The sequence below is a fragment of the Lissotriton vulgaris genome, chromosome 4_1, assembly GCF_964263255.1.
Source record: "Lissotriton vulgaris chromosome 4_1, aLisVul1.2, whole genome shotgun sequence".
Classification (NCBI taxonomy): domain Eukaryota; kingdom Metazoa; phylum Chordata; class Amphibia; order Caudata; family Salamandridae; genus Lissotriton; species Lissotriton vulgaris.
The window spans coordinates 50,073,121-50,095,666 of NC_141691.1; positions in this window are offsets into that span (position 1 = coordinate 50,073,121).

The window sequence follows — 22,546 nt, forward strand, 5'->3', positions numbered from 1 at the left end:
ATGCTCCTGCAGGGCCAGTGCAAGCTTCCTTCAAAGACAAGAACACGTGTCCTACTGCAGGGCCAGTGCAAGCTTCCTTCAAAGACATGGAACACGTGTGCTACTGCAGGGCCAGTGCAAGCTTCCTTCAAAGACATGGAACACGTGCGCTACTGCACGGCCAGTGCAAGCTTCCTTCAAAGACAAGAACACGTGTCCTACTGCAGGGCCAGTGCAAGCTTCCTTCAAAGACATGGAACACGTGTGCTACTGCAGGGCCAGTGCAAGCTTCCTTCAAAGACATGGAACACGTCTGCTACTGCAGGGCCAGTGCAAGCTTCCTTCAAAGACATGGAACACGTCCGCTAATGCAGGGCCAGTGCAAGCTTCCTTCAAAGACATGGAACACGTGTCCTACTGCAGGGCCAGTGCAAGCTTCCTCGAAATACATGGAACAGGTGTGCTACAGCAGGGCCAGTGCAAGCTTCCTTCAAAGACATGGAACACGTGCGCTACTGCACGGCCAGTGCAAGCTTCATTCACAGACATGGAACACGTGCGCTACTGCACGGCTAATACAAGCGTCCTCCAAAGACATGGAACACGTGCGCTACTGTAGGGCCAATGCAAGCTTCCATCAAAGACATGGAACACGTGCGCTACTGCATGTGCAGAGGATAGACGCCTCTCACAATTCTGCCAATTCTGCCGATTCTCCGGTAGCGCCCGCCCGCCCGAGGCGATCACTGACTACGGACCTACACCGGCCCCTGTCAGCTGTTGGCTGGGCAGTGGTCTTGCTGAGAACGCCGGCGGGAACGGCGGCGGCGGAAGCGGCAGGGGCAGCCCAAGACAGAGTGAGGCACTACGGCGAGCTACAGCGAGAGTAGCGGGAGCGGCCCGGCGGAGGCTGCAGCTGGGAACCAGGAGCCGCAGCAAGCCACCCCCGGTGGGTCTGCAAACCCTACCTCCCCCCCCCACCCCACCCCCCAAGCACTTGACAAACTTTCCAGCATCCAGGTGGTCAACGGAGGAGCCGCAACCGCGTTTTTGAAAACAGGAGATCAGGTGCCTGCAAGGTGCCTGCAAGGTGAGAAGCGAGGCTGGAGGGAGGGAAGGAAGGAAAAGAAGAATAGCAAGCGCGGCAGCCATTAGAGGCCGCCGCTAAGTAAGAGCCGGGGGTGGACCCAGGGAGGCGGGTTGACTAGGTCCTCCCAGCCTGTGGCCCCCCGTGTGCTCCGCTTGTTTGCCCACCTCTGACCAATCGCCAGTCGCCGTTTGCTGCCATTTTTCGTCATTTGCCATTCCCTACCACTCTCACTCATCAGCGGCAAACTAAACAAAACCAGCAGTAAATTAGACATCAACCCATATATATTGACAGCAAATTGACAACGCCGTTCATTCTAACTCGTTATATACTCATTACATACGCAAACAGAGTTAATAAGCCAGCTGCCAAACGGCTAACAGAGACACAAGCAACAAAGAAGGCTAACATCGCTTTATCAAGACAGCCTGCATACTTCCCTACTCAAAGGGCCAATTTGTACAGCCCCCTACGCAGCAGTATGAGGCCGGGGAGACTACGAGGCGAGGATGCAGCAGCATTCCTACCACAGGGGAAGACAAAGAAAGCTAAGGGGGGTCCCCCATGTATGACCACCAATGGGGTGGCAGAAGAGATGGAGGAGGAAATCGAAGGGGCAGCCATGGGCAGGTGTAAGAGTCCCGCAAAGACAGCCCAGGAAGCTCAAGGCTCTATTACAACAGCCCCCGCAACAGACTCCGCGGACCTTGCAAAAAACCCCCAGGGCAGGCAACATCAATCTGATATTCTTGGTCTACTAAGCTCGGACGAAGGAGCCAATAAGAACAAGGACAAGGACAGTACAACCAGCAGCCCTGCTGTGAATAATGAAGGAAATAATTTGAGAGATGCAACATCACTCCCGGCACACAGTGAACAGGCCCCGCACTTAAAAGCAAGCAAAAGAGCCCTGATCACTGACTTCCTCAAAGTCTGTCAAAGACTTTCCACCGGGGGTGGGAGCGGGAAGGTACCGCCACCACAAGACTCCGGCCCCAAATGCAGCAGCTCACAACATAACGCTCACATGGAGGGCACAAATAAGGAAGACAAACGGTCCGTATCACCACTATACCGGCCAAGGTGTTACAGCGAACCCTGCAAAGCCCAGACCGTAAGGTCAAGAACGAATTCTGGGCGCAAGGGGCCCGGCCCTCTTTGGCTTAAAGATTTAAAAATCAAACAAATAGCTAAGGACTTATAACAAGCCAAGGGGGAACCACCCATTCAGTCACCACATATGTCAAACATACTGCCGGCGCGCGCCCTAGTACATTGGGTCCCGGACGCAGCTGATGACTCGGTCTTTCAAGAGCCGAGTTTGCAGAACGTACATCTAATTCAGAACACGTCCACGACCAAAACTCAGGAACCCCCTCTGCAGTTTCAGGTGTATCCCCGCGTTGAAAATCCGTGCCCAACGCCTCAGGCAATCTCTTACAGTCCAATGTCCAGTCACCCAATGTTATGCTTGAAAAAAAAGCAGCGCTCTCTTTCCATTGGACGAGTCATTGAAGACACAGACGCTATCAAAGATAGTCCGACATTGAAACTACAGCAACCAAATTTAACAGCACTTGAGACCGAAAAACTCGAACGAAGCCCACGTAAGTCATCAGCTTTACACCATCAAGGTCCAGGGATGGAAGAGAGCACCGATAAGAGATCAGGATGCGACCAACCGTGTGAGCATCCCATCCAACCAAACCACTTAGTCTACTCTGCAATATCTCCGATCTCCATTCACAGACACTCTCAGGGGGAATCGCCAGTGAACAGTCAACCGGTTTCCATTTGGCCGCAATTATTAAAGACAATGGAAACCATAGGAGTCGCCATGTCCTACCACGTGGACAAACTGGACACTCAAGTCGACCTCCTCCATCTCCTGGCATCTCACGTCCAGGGGATTGAAGCAAACCTTCAAGAATTAAACACCATGATTACCAAGGTTCAATTGAATAAAGATCAGACGTTCTACACTTGTCACTGCTCCAACATAATAGACAAATTGGCTACAGTTCCCAGTCTGATGTCCCAAATACTGGGGGCTGTCAAGGATTCGTCAAAAGCCGCCCCCACGGAGACAACCACAACATCAAGTGATTTAACCGGCAACCAAAAGTCAAACGAGGACCACGGTAGGCTGACGAGGCTGACCATTACTGGCAGGGGTGAAGAGAGTCTCGAATCACAGGATCTTCTACAATCCCCCCCAGTAAGGGAAAACAGGTCGCCAGCAAGCCCAGACGACAACAACCTGGTAAACCGCATAGAGGCAGCCGAGTTAATTCAGGAGCCAACTCCCAACGTCGCGACAACCGCTAATCACACCAAACAGGCTCCAACGCTTACAAAGAGAGAACGGAAGCGACTAAGGAAAGCCAGAAAGGCAAATGCACACAACCGAAGGGCCCCTCAAACCTCTCCGGGAAACTCCAACAACAACTCCGTGACCAAGGAAGTCGAACAGCACTTCGAGTGCGCCCCACTCGAAACCAAAACAATGCTAGAGCAAGGGACCATGTCGAGGGATTCCTTACCCATTAAGGCACCCTCAACCTCAAAAGGAGCAACAGGTCACACCATGACAAATCAGAACGCATTAAAAGTGTACAGTATCTTTAAACCGGTGGGACAAAAACCAGATAGCAAGGAACCACCTTAAGAGTCTGGAACCAACATAAACATCGATCAAAGGACGGAATTAAGCGACAAGAATATAACTGGCCAAGCCCCAGACATCAACAGCCAAGTTATTTCAGTCAAAGCCGCAAAGATCAAGGGAGTCAACGCACGTGACTCACGTGACACACAGGGCGGCGAATTTCACGTTCCAGTCCCCAATGGACAAGACCTCGCCAACAGCGTACATATGGTAAACTCACACACATTAGAGCTAGTGGTTGACCAGGCAGGAACGGCCCTCCCATCTAATGATGCGAGCACTCGACCAAAAATCCAAAAGTGGCCCACTCCAAGTAACAAAATCGAGTTTATTCCACAATATTGTTCAAGAGGGCTCTATGATATCCTGAATAGAGGGGCCATTTTAAGACTTCTAGAAGAAATTCCAGGCCTACGTTACTTAAAATCAAGCGACCTCGAATCAATAGAGTTCAAACCAAACCCTCTGAAATCAGGCTCAGACTCGACGATAACAACTTGGACCAATCATACCATCACAGATCAAATCCTCTCTCACAGGGAGGTTTTCGCCGCATGGGGTATTGAACTAAAAAAAGTGGAGCCTGCACGCTATCCCAGCCCGCTGCGGAAACACATCGCAAAAACAAGCCTTTTAAAAAATGCCAAAGGGCCAGATTCAAGAAGCAGCACCAAAGCGGAAGTGCAGCGACTTAGACAATTTACAATCACTTTCGCTCACCAAGAGGCAGATACGCCCGAAAGACCTCAACACACTATTCGGGCTCAATCCCATAGGAACGCAGCTTGAACTGTTAGTAGATCAACGATGCGGGAAAAGCAGGGTTGCAAGATCTGCTCATGGAACATCAATGGCTTGAACACAAAGATGGAGGAAGACGACTTCATTGAGTTCATAACTCAATTTAAAATATTACTGTTCCAAGAAACATGGCAGACTAAAAACTCGCCTTTAGTAGGATACAAAGAATTCTTTGTCCCAGCCCAGAAGGAGGGACGTCCCGGAAGGGCCAAAGGGGGTCTATCCATCTTTATATCAACTGATTTCACCTGGTCACCAACTTGCATCGACTTAGATTCAACATGGATGCAATGCATCAAAGTGGAAGTTTCCCCCAACTTGGGACTCCTGATCGTGAACCTCTACTTGCATCCTAGCGGAAAACACAAAGGAAAAAGGATAAAACAACTAGTCACTACAATTAAGATATTGAAATCAACCTACCCAAGCGAAAACATGATTATAACGGGAGATTTCAATCTGAACCTAACTCGCGGACAGGAGGGAACCCTCCCCGCTCATATTGAGCCACGGCAGGGCAATCAATGCAGACAAAGTGCATTGGGAAGGAAATGTGCCTCTGAATTGGAAGCTCTCCACCTGTATACCCTAAATGGGAGAGGCCATCTGGACAGACCAGCCGCCCTAACGAGGGTCTCAGGCTCTACCTTAGACTACACTCTGGCTGACCCCGACCTATTCCACCACATAAGTGACTTCCGGATACAGGAACGCGTAGAAAGCGATCATTTTCCTCAGACCCTCTCCCTGACCATTCAACCCACAAAGTCAGAGAAGGCGGCGCCATTGACCTTGCATACACAAATCTTCAATTTAAAACGGCTAAACTAGAACAAAGGAAATCTCTCTACCTTAATGGCATCATGCCACGATCTGTTCCTTCTATTAGAAACATCGAGCGACACAGTCAAAACGTGGGAAAACTTTGTAATGGAGATCAATAAAATACATCAATCCAACAACAGAGGAGGAAAACCCATAAGAAAGGGAGGTGGGGAATGGTACACACCGAAACTGCGTCAACTTAAAAGGCAAATAAATGCTTTCCTCCGGGCCGAACGCAAAAAAGATCCCCAGCTCTCACAACCTGTGCTGAATACAATCGAATCTCTAAAAAAAGAACTAAAAAGAGAGACCAATTTGGCAAAGCGAATGCACAGGGAAAAACTAGCATGTTCCATACTTCACGCAAGCAAATTGCAGAACTCGAAAGACTTTTGGGCAAAAATAAACTTCATGCTAAATGGCAAACATCGCCAGTTTAACTCAGACATGACTGACAATCTCTGGAGTAGTCACATCGACCAATTATATAACTCCTCGTACATGTCATGTGTGGACAATAACATCGAGCATCTTGTGGAGCTTTCTCGGTCTAGCCCGAGTAAAATGCCAGTTCCAAAAATCACTGGGAATTCACAGATATTAAAGGCTACAGGAGACACAGAATTGTTCTCATTAAAGCAGGTCTCAAACTCCATAAAATCACCGAGAGCAGATGGAGCGCCCGGTCCAAACGGACTTCCCAACGCCTTATTTAAGAAAGACCCATCGTTTTGGGCCAGTCAACTAACACCTTTGTTTGGTCAGAGCCTACAGACCGGGAACATCCCCGAATCATGGAGAGGCATTATTCTGCATCCAATATACAAATCTGGGCCTAGGTCAGACCCCAACAACTATAGGCTTATTGCCTTAATTGACGTGGAGGCTAAGATCTATGCTTCCAACTTGTTGGTAGAACTGGAATCCTGGGTGAGCAGTACTGGGATCATTCCCCGGACACAAACAGGCTTTCGGCCAGGCCTGGGCACCTTGACCAATCTATCTGCGTTAACCCTCCTTGTTAACAAAGCTATCCATAACTCCACCCCGCTGTATACTTATTTTCTGGACCTAAAAGCGGCTTTCGATAAAGTGCCTAGATCAAGTCTTTGGGCAAAAATGAAAGCCTGGGGCGTGCCGCCAAAGCTGTTGGGAGCAATTATTGAGCTCTACACAGATACCTGGGTCCAAGTGAAAAAAGGAGATGGTCGACGCCTGACCAGGAAATTCCACACAACTAACGGTTTAAAGCAAGGCTGCGTTCTGGCCCCAAGCCTCTTTAACATCTACACTGCGGACCTAGAAAGTGTCATAAGCACCATCCCGGGAGATCCACCAAAATTGGCCCACTCGCCTATAACAAGTCTCCAATACGCTGACGTCATTGTTCTCCTTTCAAAAACCCCCATCAGTTTACAACGTTCGATCTCTAAACTGTCGCAGTACCTTGTGAACGCACAATTGACTATAAACCTAAAGAAAACAAACATCATATGCTTCTGTGGCTCTAGAAAAAAAAAATAACTTTGTCTGGAGGATTAATTCTACCCCTCTAATCCAGGTAAATCATTACAAATACCTGGGAATCTTACTAGACCACCGATTAAAGTTTAAACTGCACCAAGACCAGGGGGATTCCAAAGCAAAGCAGCTCCAATTTGCCTTCAAAACAGTCCAAAAGCAATTAAAAGGTCATTCCACCGGCCACATTCTCAACATCGTAGCTGCCAAATTTTTGCCATCACTGACATACGGTTCCAAACTACTGGCAACCCGGGACGTTACAGCGTTAAATCTTGCCCAATCTAGGCTGTTCAAAACTCTTTTCTCAATTCCGAGACACATTTCGCAAGCCCAGATTCGTTTGGAGTACGGTCTCACTAACCAGCTCCCAGCAAGACAAGGAGCACTCGTCAAATATTATTGGCGCATGAGGAGGCAGAAGAGGAATCCCTGGCCCACCTTTGCTGGTTAGAAGTCGAAAAACAGGCCGGGCAGCCAGACTCAATATACAAGACCTTGAGGCAAGCGCTGGAGGCATTAAAACTAGATGAATCTTGGCGTCTGCCCATGACATATTCTGCCTTCAAACTGCTAACCAAGAAAGCAGTCAAACAATCATTACTATTGATGGACAAAGCAGCAGTGGCTGGCAAAAGCCATGCCTGGATCGTTTTGCCGTCATATACCCACCTAAAACCACAGGATTATTTGAAAGAATGCTTCAGGGACCACTATAAAAGGAAACTAAGCCTTCTAAGGTTGGGCTGCTTCTCGTCCAAAGACCTCACTCCCAAATGGCAACAGCAGTGGGCAACTCCCGATTGCCGCCTATGCGGCAACGGTGCAGAGTCTTTACTGCACCTCATATGTATATGCCCGGCACTCCAAAATCTAAGAAAATCGCTCCTTCGATCTCCCTTAAGAGAAGCCCAGGTGAGAACTTGCAGGGCGGCGGTGATAAGATGCCTAAGCGGTTCTTGGATAGAACTATCATGCAAAACCTTAACATTTTTGAACCTTGCCGCCATAGAGCTGGAAAAAAAGGGCACCATCTGAAGAGGTTCCTGGACAATAGGTCAGGCTTTGGCAGACCACAGACTCTTCCTCCCTTCTTTCCAATGGTTGCTTTTACGCAGCACGAGTTAATGATAACGAGCCTCTTGTTTGAATAACCATTATTCTTTTATACTTTTTTTTCTCTTCTTAGACCTTTTTTTTCCGCCACTTTTGCAGAGCATGTTATTAATTTTTAACTCAACTCAAAGTTTATTCTGTGTTGTTTTTATGATGTAAATATCTCTTGCATGGTGGTAAGTCCACCCTTTTATGATTTGTTTTAAATCAAATCAAGTATTATTATTATTACTACTGCAGGGCCAATGCAAGCTTCCATCAAAGACATTGAACACGTGTGCTACTGCACGGCAAGTGCAAGCTTCCTTCAAAGACACGGAACACGTGCGCTACTGCAGGGCTAATGCAAGCTTCCATCAAAGACATGGAACACGTGTGCTACTGCTCAGCTAATACAAGCTTCCATCAAAGACATGGAACACGTGCGCTACTGCACGGCCAGTGCAAGCTTCATTCAAAGACATGGAGCACGTGCGCTACTGTAGGGCCAGCGCAAGCTTCCATCAAAGACATGGAACACGTGTGCTACTGCACGGCTAATACAAGCTTCCATCAAAGAAATGGAACACGTGCGCTACTGCACAGCAAGTGCAAGCTTCCTTCAAAGACATGGAACACGTGCGCTACTGCACAGCAAGTGCACGCTTCCTTCAAAGACATGGAACACTTGCGCTACTGCAGGGCTAATACAAGCTTCCATCAAAGACATGGAACACATGCGCTACTGCAGGGCCAATGAAAGCTTCCATCAAAGACAAGGAACACGTGCGCTACTGCACGGCTAATACAAGCTTCCATCAAAGACATGGAACATGTGCGCTACTGCATGGCCAATGCAAGCTTCCTTCAAAGACATGGAACATGTATGCTACTGCAGGGCCAGTGCAAGCTTCCTTCAAATTCATGGAACAGGTGTGCTATCGGAGGGCCAGTGCAAGCTTCCATCAAATACATGGAACAGGTGTGCTACTGCAGGGCCAGTGCAAGCTTCCTTCAAATACATGGAACAGGTGTGCTATCGCAGGGCCAGTGCAAGCTTCCTTCAAATTCATGGAACAAGTGTGCTATCGGAGGGCCAGTGCAAGCTTCCATCAAATACATGGAACAAGTATGCTCCTGCAGGGCCAGTGCAAGCTTCGTTCAAAGACATGGAACTCGTGCGCTACTGCAGGGCCAGTGCAAGCTTCCTTCAAAGACATTGAACACGTGCGCTACTGCACGGCCAGTGCAAGCTTCATTCAAAGACATGGAACAGGTTTTGTACTGCTGATGTAAATATATAATTTACCGTCTTAATTTCTATGCAGGTAAGTACTCAATCAATAATAACTCAAATCGGAAAGAAAAAAACAGAGTCCGTGGTGTTAGAGTTCTTAGGGGTTTTATTCCTTAAAAAGGAATGGTCAAGACCTGGATATCATGTTCTTCCCACCACAGGGGTGGAAGAAGGGATAGAGCAAAGTTTTATTGACAATACATAGCTTATATACTTAATTTACACCATAGAAAGCAATATAGTAGGCGTAACAGCTGAGAGAAGACAAGATAACAGTATCCACGTGTTACTAGTACGTAATCAGAAGGCGTGGACTAGGCGTGAACTAGAGGTGTGTGCTAGAAACGTCACAGGTAGGTGTCACAAGGGGGTGGCACTAAACAGAAATGTTGCAATGTCAGCAGAAATCGGAAGCTTGGATGCGCGCGCAGCTGCATGACGTGTGATTGACGTGAAACTGGAGGGTGCAGGGGGCTTGACATTTACACTGACGGAAAGAGACAGAAGTCTGGCATGTCAGATCAACTTGTACTTCTATCATATCTGATATCTGATGTTTGGGAACCATATTATCTGGACGGAAAAGGTCTCTGGGGCAGAAGCTATTCTATACTGACTGTGAGTGCGTGTATAAGCGCCTGGGTGTCTGCATGAGAAACGTGGGGGCATGGGCCTTTCATGGGAGCATGGTAACAGAGGCTATGAATTACTTGCATGGAGACAGGTCGGCCCTTTGCTCTGCAGCTGAGGGGGATGTTTACTGAAACTAGTAGGCAGGAATGTATTTTCGAGGAGCGGAACAGATAATTCGAAGGTTGTAGTCAGTCTTGGCAGGCAGCAGGCTGAGCTGAGCGCGGTGGGCCGCGCTGGAAGTAAGTCAGAGTTCACGGGTACAGAGGCAGCCTGGGCTGAGGCTTTCAGAGTCAGAAGCCAGAAAAATGGCTCGATGGCAGAAATTCAGGGCCTACTGTGCCAGAGCTGAAAAACGTGTAAGGTACACTACAAAAAGACGTTGGCATAGTATACTTAGGAACGGGCTATTCAACCCATTCAGGGTGGGTCTGAAAGAGGACATGTTAACGTTGGACGCAAATGTATTTGCGTCTTCATAGCTGGCACAGGAGGGAAGTTACATGCACTTTAAGCTGGTACATGGAGACGGTGGGGTACACGCTAGGGAACACAACTTGACCATAGAATTTATATTTCCTCATTCCCTCCTTGTTCCCTACGGACCCTTCATGATATATCGATCCTCATGAATCGATCAGTTTGTTCTTGTAACATCATTTGCTCTTCTTTCTTTCTTTTACGTCTTGAAAGGAAACTGGAATGTTCAATACATGAAGTGGCACACAGTCCACAAATCGCTGGCCCACACTGTAAGCACAGGCAGCAACTGAATACTAGGACTAGGCCAATGCCTAGGAAGGATAGGATCTTCCATCCCCAAGCGGTTAACGTTGTCCAGAACCAACCGGACCAAGTCCAGGTGCCTGGATTCTGATGTATCTGATTTGCAATTTTATGAAGACGTGTAATAGCTTGATATACAGATGGTGCGTTTTGTGGAATGAAAACACAGCAACTTGACCCGATGACCTTACAGGCTCCGCCTCTATCTGCCAAGATGACGTCAATAACAAGACGATTCTGAAGAACAACAACCCGCATGGCGGACTGCTCTTCGGTTAAGTTACCTAGGGCGGAGGCAGTTTCATTCACTACTGCTTCAAGTGTTCTAGTTAATCTGCGTATTAATTTACTATTTTGGACAGGGCCTAAAAAGAAAAAGAATCCTTTATTAAAATCGGTGTATTGCTCCCATGCCGTTTCAGTGTAGTCGACAAGTGAGATATCTCTTCTGAGTCTATTCTTTACTATGTTTGTATTTCTGTGATAATCAGGAGGAGCTAGAAAAACAGGTGGCAGAAGGAATGCAATGTAACAGGTACCATCCCAATCTGGAGGTAAACGTATGTATGCGGTATGACCACAAACAAAATAGGAATGACGGATAGCTTTAAAGGATGATTTACCATGATCACTGAATTCGACCACAGTAGTACATTTACTATGACCTAAGTGTACTGAACCTTTCTTCCTGACACATAATTCACCAGTGACTGGTAATACTGACATAGCGGGCAGAACTGGTGCAGCTTCGGATTCGACAGTAAGAATCATAAGGTTAATTGTGTAATTACCTAGTCCATATACTTCATTTTCTAGATCAGTTCCTATTCTAATGGGGAGTCCCTCCTTATCAGGGGAACAGACGTCGAGCAGGACCAAGTTCAAGTTTCCCCAAACCCAGCCCCAATCGAAAACAGCAATATCAGGATCTAAGGAATTAATTATTTTAAACCATGCACCACAGGAGCCATTGTGAGTGAACGGGTACGGAAAGAGGGGCAGAGCTCCCTTGTAATTCTGGTAGGGAGGGAGTCGGCCACATATCCAGCAGTTTGTAGCATTATTCGTCTGATGGGAATGATGTAGCATACTAATGAATGTGTTGTTGCGCAGCGCAAGTCTGTAAGAAAGTTCATGTGGAGGTAACTCGCTAAAAGAATGTTCAGCAGATACATTGTAAACAGATTGTTCACGCTTGAAAATAGGGTAATAGATAGGGAGAAGTATGCTTGCAACAATAATTAGAAGACTTAGAAAAAACATGATTAATAATGTCACTATACAGTGACTACGCAGTGATTTGCAGTATATACGTTTCTTGAATTGTCTCTCTTTCTCTCTGTCTCGATCTAGGGGATACATGTCAGAAACTATTTAACCGATTCACCTAGGGGAGGACTTAAACAATTAAACTGTCTGACTTGCTAGATTGGAGTTTTGATCTATACTCTTCTTGTGGAGTTTTCTCTCGTTCGGAAACTTTAAAGTCATTAGTTTTGATACAGTCTTTGGTGGGGGTGGACGAGCCTGGGTCTGGTTTCAGTTCATTGCATTTCTTAATATGGCTCGTGTAGACCCACCCCTTTCTGCCTTCCAGTTTCACTGCGGTCCTCGTTGTAAGAAGGACGGTCTTTGGCTCCTTCCAGCGGGGCTCCAGCGGACTTTTCCTGTCGAAATTCCGTACTAAAACTGTGTCACCAGGACGGACATCGTGTGGCTTTACATCAGTGTTGTCGGGAAAAGCTGCGGCAACCTGTGAACGACATGATTGGAGTGCAGACATCAAGGAGGCAAGGTAATCTGTCAACATATTACAATCGACATCAGTAATTTTCTTAGGAATGGGCGTCCCCCACATATTCGGTGGTCTACCAAAGACCACTTCGTACGGGGATAGTCCCGATCTCGAGTGGGCAACCATCCTCATATAGAACAGTGCCACTGGCAGGGCGACTATCCAGTCGACCCCTTTCTCTTGACATATTTTAGCAAGGCGTGTCTTTAGTGTCTGATTATGCCTTTCTACAAGGCCTGCGGCTTCGGGATGTCGGACACAATGGAATTTCCACTGGTATCCTAGCAATAGGGAAACCTGCTTCATTAATTCGGATGAGAATGGCTGACCGTTATCTGAGTACACGACACGAGGCAAGCCGTACCGTGGGAAGAATTCACAAACCAACTGCCTGGCAGTGGTCGGAGCAGTGTAATCGGGGACTGGGTATGCTTCGGTCCAACGGGACAGTGCACAAACAATTACGAGGACATATTTGAATCCTCGACAACGGTCCATCTGGATATAATCCATCTGGAGGACTTCAAAAGGGTGATCGGGAAGATGAAATCCACCTTGCTCTACAGGGACGCTTTTACCTGGATTGAACTGACAACAGATCATGCAAGTACGCACTTTCTGTTTTGCTGCTGCTCGTAAGTGTTTATTGCTCCAAAGATTTTGTAAACTGTCTAACATCGCTTTTTCTCCTAGGTGTGCTGGACTATGTGCTGTATTGATCATGACTTGAACCATAGAATCAGGGAGAAACCATGTAGATTTTCCCTTCGTCATCCAACCTTGATCTGTCTGGATCCCTCTTAGTTCAGTCCATTTCTTTATTTCATCTGGAGTAGCATGTGCCTGAATATCGATTACATCTAGCGTGGGATCCCTGACTGTCATACAATTTGTCGGTCCTATTGTCTTTGTCACATCCGTTGTCTGAGTGTGAGTCAGTGCTGTATGTTTTGCTGTCTGGTCTCTGTCAAAAAAGGGGGGAGTTGGAGAAGTGACCCATAGGTCAACGGACACTGTTTACCTCCGGGGGGGGTTTTGGGAGGAAGGTCCAGTCGCAGCTGTGTCCGTGTTAAGCACTGAGTAGACAAGAAAGGTCGCTGTACTGTTCCTACTGGGAAGTATTATCTGGCATGACCGCAGATGTTAAGGTAACATCCTGGGGCATCCATTTTGTTGGATGGAATGGCCTCACACACCCCGAAGGATGTCATGCTTCATCATCGGCAGTTGCTCCTCGTCGGGGAGGCGGTGCAATCCCCGACGGGCTCACCTCAAGAGGGGCTCTTTAGCGGAGATCTTTTTCCAACTGCCTTTTGGTGAGTGGGGGTGTGTGGACAGGAATAGAAGTGATGGTGCGTGGGATTAAAATGTAGCAAGGGGTACCTGAATTCTATTTATTCTGGGGGTCCCCAGGTTACAGTTAAAAATGTGGTTAGGCTCACTAGGTGGTCAGCAGGTTAGGTCAGGTGACCCTAGTTGAGGCTAAAGGTGATGGTGGTCGACATGTTTCACGCTGTGGGTCAATTCACCCGCGATTCATCAGGACCGTGTTGTGGCACACATGCAAGTGTAATGTGTGTCTAGTGTTACCTCTATGTGGAGCTCCTATGCCTGAAGGTTAAGGACCACCTGCTGTCTGGTCTGCCAGGTCGTTACCCTGGGAAACAGAATCTGTAACTTTAGTATGTGCTTTACACTTCATGACGGATATGCCTGAAGGCAGATGTATTGCTTCTAACAGTGCTTGAATGAGGGGACCGTGTTGGATCTTGGTACCATGAGAGGTCAGAAAACCTCGTTCTTGCCATAACATTCCGAAGTCGTGTACAACTCCGAACGCATAACGGGAATCAGTATATATATTAACATTTCTGTTCTTGGCTAGAATACAGGCTCGGGTCAGAGCAATAAGCTCTGCCGCTTGAGCGGACAGTGTGTCAATACGATGTGTTTCTTTTACTTCGGTTTCAGTGGTCACTGCATATGCGGCCACTAATTCTCCTGTACTTGTTCGCATACATGAACCATCCACATAAAGTGTCAGGTCTGGATTTGTCAGTGGAACATCTGTTAAGTCTCGTCGGGGCTTTGTTACTGCATTAATGATTTCTATACAATCATGCGGGGCTGGATCTGTCATAATTGTAGGTAACAGTGTTGCGGGGTTCAGAATGCTGCAGCGTCTGATTTCTATGTGTGGCTGGAATAGCGTCAATTCATAACCTGTCAGTCGTGCTATAGTCAAGTGTTGAGTCTGGGTTCTGTTTAACAGAACCTCTACAGAATGTGGAACTTGTACTGTTAACTGATGTCCTAAAACAATTGAATCGCTCTGTCTAATTGCTAATGCTGTTGCTGCTACTGACTTTAAGCACGCAGGGAGTGCCTGGGCTACTGAATCCAATGTACTTGAAAAATAAGCGCAAGGCTTATGTGAACCTGCTTGGTCTTGAGTGAGGACAGACAATGCTGTACCATCACGTTCTGTAACAAAAAGTGTAAACGGTTTGCTGTAACATGGTGTCGCTAAAACTGGTGCTTGACATAATGCTTTCTTTAGTTCCTCAAAGGCTTGTGTATGTTCCTGAGTCCAAGGGAGGACAGTCGAAGTCGCTGCCTCCTGTGTCGTTAACTGGATGAGTGGTTTAGCTAGAAATGCATATTGAGGAATCCATTGTCTGCAGTACGAGGTGAGGCCTATAAAGGCCCGCACTTCCTTTTGTGTCAGGGGTCGTGGCATATTTACAATTAACTGAATGCGATCGGGAGTGAGCTGTCTCCCCACTTTGGACAGCAAGTGACCCAAGTACACAACTTGCTGAACACAGAATTGTAGCTTCGAAGGAGACACCTTGTGTCCCTTGTCGGCCAGAAAATGTAAGACTGTCAGTGATGCTTGTTCGCATTCGGGCTCACTTCGTGCGGTGATCAGCAGATCATCGACGTATTGCAGTAAAGCAGTGTTAACTGGCATTTGAATACAATCTAGTTGTCTTTTCAGTGCTTGACTATAGATGCTGGGGCTTTCTGTGAATCCTTGAGGTGCGCGGGAAAATTTGAAACTTCGTCCATTTAAACTGAATCCGAAGAGATATTGGCTCTCTGGATCAATAGGTACACTAAAGAAGGCGTTCTTGAGATCAATTACAGTAAAGAACGTTGCTTCTGAATCAATAGCAGTCAATAAGGAAGAGATATCGGGGACCACAGGGTACTGTGGTACAATACATTTATTCAGCTCTCTTAGATCAATCACCAGCCGATATACTGGCGGTGCATTGGGATCAGTACGTTTAAGAATTGGAATGATGGGTGAATTACAGATATTGGAGTCGGTCTCTACGACCACTCCTTGGGCTATGAGCTCTTCAATGATTTCCAGTAAAGCCACTACAGCATCGGGTGGTAACTTGTATTGTCTGATTCGTGGTAGAACTACTCCTGTCTTGAGTGTAACACGGTGTGGTGTGATATGCATACAACCTACATCAGTTGGGCCTGTTGCCCACAAGTGATCTGGTACATTTTTCAATCTGACATCGAATTCTCGTAAGACATAATGGCCCTTGAAATCCCGCAGAAAGACTCTAACCCCCTCCGGGGAACAGCAGATTATGGCTCCTAGAGCCTTCAATGTTTTAATTCCTAACAGATTTTCTGGGCATGATTTCGTAAGTAACAAGTCTGTAACTCGCGATAATGGACCCACAGCCAGGGGGACTGGTTCAGATACTTCATTTACAATGGGCTGTCCTGAAAAACCAAGGGAAACATTCTGTGAGCCTGAGAGGGGTGCCCCTGGGACTTCGTTATGACTGATTGTTGTGCGGCTTGCCCCTGTGTCAATTAAAAACTTTCTGTCTTTTCCCAATACTTGACTGTGTACATAAGGACCCTCTTGATCTACAGGAATTTCAATAAGAGGCAAGCCAAACTCCCTCTCCAGGCTGTTTCATGTGTATCGTTGGTACTCTGGATAAGCAGATTGGGCATACTGGTACATCTGTTGGGAAACTTGTTGAGTCGAAGCGGTGGGCTGTGGTACCGCTACTGTCTGTGCTGTATGAGATGAAGCATGTATAGGCTGTGTGTTCTGCATAGGTTGTACATTCTGTGAGGTCTGTTGCTGGGCCTGATCTTGTCTTGGTGGATGCGGTCTTTCTTTAGTTTTACCTGTTGCTATGTTATGTTTCAGAACTGGACATTCATGTACGTAGTGACCTGGCTGCTTACAATAGTTGCATGTCCCTTTAACGGGAGCTGCAGAATGATTTGTCTGGGTCGTACCCTTTCTGTTTCCGTCGGTATGGACCGACTGGGCTACTAACATTTTCATTTTCGTATCTTTCATACGTTTCTGTTCCTGATCTTGTTCTTCTCTAATTCTATTCTGATGGTATTGTAACATTTGTAACATCTGGGATGGCGTATTTGCTTGCCATGTACTCTCAACCTTGTATACACGATTCTTGACTGCTAACAGGGAATTCTCAACTAACTTGGATACAAAAAGATGCGGGTACGACTCGCTACTTGGTTTAAGACCACTATTAATAATAAAACATTTTTCGAATCTTGAATAAAAGTCACTAGTATCTTCGTCGGGTTTCTGTTTACATGCTGAGATTGCATCCCAGTCTTCTTTTCTAGTTGTCAATAATCTTGGCAGAACCTGTACTATCAAACCTGGTAATGCTTTAGTTTTCTCCCCCAGGCCTACCCCTGGGACACGTTTGTTCTCTTCATCTTCTATTTCTGCCCATGCAATCTTTTTCTCTCCCACCTCCCATTCCTTTTCCTTTAATTTCTCGTAGATGCCCGTGGGCAGCAGTACCTTTAACATTTTCATGATATCTTCGTATGTGTAATCCCCCATCAGTAACATGTCTTTAAGTTCTCTGTGAAAACCTGCAGGGTCTTTATCATGGCAGGGTACTAGTTTCTTCATTTCTAACAGTTCTAACTTAGTCAGTGGCGTGTGTACATACACGCGTTTCAAGGTATTATCCTCACCCATAACTGGGTGTACTTCTCGTAAGGGGTTCTGACTTTCAATGCCACTCAGGCGTTCCATATGATACATTTTTCTTTCTGGGTGCGGGGCGGGAACATATTCGGTGCTTACAAAAGTGTTATATCTATGTCGTTGTTCTAGAATTATTTGTATTAACTTGGTACTTAGACCTCTCCATCTATCCATGAGTAGTGCTTCTAATATTTCGGGTAAGGGGCCTGGATCAGAATGTTGGTTTCTGTATTTCGTGAGGAGGTGCTGAATCATGTATACACCTGCTAATTTCTGCTCGTCTGGGGAAAGGTTCAGAAATGTCTGTGCTACCGTGTCATCATTATATATGTCGGGATTTTCAGACCATAATATGGCTGACCGAGCTAGTTCTTGTTCATCCATAGAATAGAGTACATGGTACCCCATTCTCTCTCGGAGTCTTTTATCAGTTTCCTGGAACTGATGTTCAGAAGAATTCGGGTTGGTTAAGGCAGAGAGAAAAACTCTCTTGCTTTCTGGACGAATACCTTTCCTAAGGTAAGTTCCCTTACCTACATACGCTATAGTATCTGTAGTCTTTTCTGATTCTTCAGGTCCCTCTTCCTCCTCGGAGGAAGCCTTTTCTTTTTCTTCTTTGTGTATATCTATCACTGCTTTTCTAATTTTCTTGTACATACTGGCTATGCAGGTCCCCTTGTCGTGTTTTCCTTCAGATATATTTTGACCCCACTTGTTTAGTGCATCTAACTCACTCTGATCTGTCTCAGGCCTGTCTCGTTCTCTTATTAGGCAATTTATGAAAAAACGTAGTATCTGTGCTTGAACGTCAACTTTCTGACGCTCCATGGCATCCTTAATACTGTCAGGGTCTTTCTCAGTCTGAACAAACTCATATATTCTATCTAGGCGTTCCTTCATTCCTGCATAGCACAGCAGGAAATCAGTAGCAGATCTTAACCGTAGTGATGCCATCATCATTATATCGTCTTTGCCGGGTACTGGATCATATCTGCAAACTGAAAGGTTTTCTTTGAATATGTCAAGGCGGGGTGACTTGAACGTAAAAGGATTCCGCAAATCCCCGGCTGTAACCTGCGTGTTAATGGCGGGGTGTGAAGACCCCCGGTCGCACCCCCTGAGGCGGAAACTTGGGCATTATCTTTCTGTGGAGTCTGTACCTGAACTTGAATTTTTCTTTTAGTAGGATCAGGTAGAAGTGGTTTCGGTAGATCAACTTTAGGTACGGGAAGTGGTGGAGGTGGTGGAACAGCAGTATTCTGTTGTGGTACTGACGGAATATGATCTTGGGGCGAGTTACCACCCCCGTCCCTGTCGTTAGGCAGGGCGCGGACAGGCAGATTGGTGTAAGCGGGTACTACATCCTCTAGATAGGAATTCAGGAATATGTCTTTAGTGGTCCTATGAGTTACTTTAGTTGGAACCAATGGTGGCGGCAGATTTTTCGGTATTTCTGAAACGGCCTCAGGCGAACCCTCGGCCGCGAGATACATACCGTTTACGAGGTTATTTCGTGCGCGGTCTACTTGCTCTGATTTTACTCGGATCCCCTCGGTAACTAACTCGTTTTCTTGGGCCTTGTCTGATTCTTTAAGTCTGTCTTCTCTACGTAGTGCTTTTTCAGCACGCTTATGTGATTCCTTACGCCAAAACTCTATGGCGTCTTTCTGAGATTGTCTGGCTTTCTTTTTCCATAGTGCTTCTTCTACCTTCATGATGCACTCGGCATCCCATGTTCCGGTAACGGGCCATCTGTGTCTTTCGTCTAGATGTTTAGTATAGTCAGCCCATAAATCTAGATACAATATGGCATCTAAGCCGTGCTTATGGTACATAAAATTTCCTGGAGTGTCCCTAGGGGGGATAGGAATTGCTTCCTCTAGTATCCCTTTCCTAGTTCCTATCTGCTTTAACTTGTTGAAAAACGGCATCTTGTTTACTTAATACTGAATGCTCAACCCTAACTACTTAATACTGAATACAGCTAGTTATACAAGAACACAATAATGCACATTAAAAACAGTCACACTCATACCACGACATTAATCACATGAAAGGACATTTGAGACATATATCACTACCCTCTATAACGGATGTACTGCTAAACAGTACAGATACACCGTCTGAAAACAGTGCAGAAACTTGAATAACGGATGTACTGCTAAACAGTACAGATACACTGTCTAAAAACAGTGCAGACCGGACTTGCGTACCCAAACCCGTCTAGATACGTCCCAGCAATGGTACTCACCGGGAAGCACGGAAACTGAAGGCCTCGGAAAACTCGACTGGACTGGACTCGACTCGATACATGGATACTTCGGAAAACTTCGGAAAACTTCGGAAAACTGGTGGGCCTCTTGACACCTCGGACCTTGCTTCTTTCGGCTAGGCTCTGGTCGGGATCCTCCGCACTCCTCACCGCCTCGTCTGGGTACTGATCGCAGTCTTCGTCACCTCCGTGGGCCAGAGGGAGATGCAGGAAATCCTGCCGGTACGCGTAGTTTTCCTTCTAACTGATGGCAGGGGACAGAGCTTGCAACGCACCAACCGGCGCGTGAGGTGGGGGAGGGGTCCCTGTTCGGGCGCCAAAATGATGTAAATATATAATTTACCGTCTTAATTTATATGCAGGTAAGTACTCAATCAATAATAACTCAAATCGGAAAGAAAAAAACAGAGTCCGAGGTGTTAGAGTTCTTAGGGGTTTTATTCCTTAAAAAGGAATGGTCAAGACCTGGATATCATGTTCTTCCCACCACAGGGGTGGAAGAAGGGATAGAGCAAAGTTTTATTGACAATACATAGCTTATATACTTAATTTACACCATAGAAAGCAATATAGTAGGCGTAACAGCTGAGAGAAGACAAGATAACAGTATCCACGTGTTACTAGTACGTAATCAGAAGGCGTGGACTAGGCGTGAACTAGAGGTATGTGCTAGAAACGTCACAGGTAGGTGTCACAAGGGGGTGGCACTAAACAGAAATGTTGCAATGTCAGCAGAAATCGGAAGCTTGGATGCGCGCGCAGCTGCATGACGTGTGATTGACGTGAAACTGGAGGGTGCAGGGGGCTTGACATTTACACTGACGGAAAGAGACAGAAGTCTGGCATGTCAGATCAACTTGTACTTCTATCATATCTGATATCTGATGTTTGGGAACCATATTATCTGGACGGAAAAGGTCTCTGGGGCAGAAGCTATTCTATACTGACTGTGAGTGCGTGTATAAGCGCCTGGGTGTCTGCATGAGAAACGTGGGGGCATGGGCCTTTCATGGGAGCATGGTAACAGAGGCTATGAATTACTTGCATGGAGGAGACAGGTCGGCCCTTTGCTCTGCAGCTGAGGGGGATGTTTACTGAAACTAGTAGGCAGGAATGTATTTTCGAGGAGCGGAACAGATAATTCGAAGGTTGTAGTCAGTCTTGGCAGGCAGCAGGCTGAGCTGAGCGCGGTGGGCCGCGCTGGAAGTAAGTCAGAGTTCACGGGTACAGAGGCAGCCTGGGCTGAGGCTTTCAGAGTCAGAAGCCAGAAAAATGGCTCGATGGCAGAAATTCAGGGCCTACTGTGCCAGAGCTGAAAAACGTGTAAGGTACACTACAAAAAGACGTTGGCATAGTATACTTAGGAACGGGCTATTCAACCCATTCAGGGTGGGTCTGAAAGAGGACATGTTAACGGTGGACGCAAATGTATTTGCGTCTTCATAGCTGGCACAGGAGGGAAGTTACATGCACTTTAAGCTGGTACATGGAGACGGTGGGGTACACGCTAGGGAACACAACTTGACCATAGAATTTATATTTCCTCACTGCAGGGCCATTGCAAGCTTCTTTCAATGACATGGAACACGTGCTCTACTTCACGGCCAGTGCAAGCTTCCATTCAAATACATGGAACAGGTGTGCTACCGCAGGGCCAGTGCAAGCTTCCTTCAAATTCATGGAACAGGTGTGCTATCGGAGGGCCAGTGCAAGCTTCCATCAAATACATGGAACAAGTATGCTACTGCAGCGCCAGTGCGAGCTTCCTTCAAATACATGGAACACGTGCTCTACTGCAGGGCCAGTGCAAGCTTCTATCAGAGACAAGGAACACGTGTGATACTGCAGTGTAAGTGCAAGCTTCCATCAAAGACATGGAACACGTGCGCTACTGCAGGGCCAGTGCAAGCTTCATGCAAAGACTTGGAACAGGTGTGGTACTGCAAGGCCAGTGCAAGCGTCCTCCAAAGACATGGAACACGTGCGCTACTGCAGGGCCAGTGCAAGCTTCCTTCAATGACATGGAACACGTATGCTACTGCAGGGCCAGTGCAAGCTTCCATCAGAGACATGGAACACGTGTGCTCCTGCAGGGCCAGTGCAAGCTTCGTTCAAAGACATGCAACAGGTGTACTGCAGGGCCAGTGCAAGCGTCCTCCAAAGACATGGAACACGTGCGCTACTGCAGGGCCAGTGCAAGCTTCCTTCAATGACATGGAACACGTATGCTACTGCAGGGCCAGTGCAAGCTTCCTTCAAAGACATGGAACACGTGTGCTACTGCAAGGCCAGTGCAAGCTTCCTTCAAAGACATGGAACAAATGTGTTACTGCAGGGCCAATGCAAGCTTCCTTCAAAGACATGCAACAGGTGCGCTAGTGCTGGTCCATCAAAGCAATGGAACACGTGCGCTACTTCATGGCCAATGCAAGCTAACATCAAAGACATGGAACATGTGTGATACTGCAGGGCGAGGCGAAGCTTACATCAGAGACATGGAACAGGTGTGGTATTGCAGGGCCAGTGCAAGCTTCCATCAAAGACATTGAACACATGCGCTACTTCATGGCCAATGCAAGCTAACATCAAAGACATGGAACACATGCACTACTTCACGGCCAGTGCAAGCTTCCTTCAAAGACAATGAACACGCTCGCTACTGTAGGGCCAGTGCACGCTTCCTTCAAAGACCTACAACAGGTGCGGAACTGCAGGGCCAGCGCAAGCTTCCTTCAAAGACATGGAACACGTGTGCTACAGC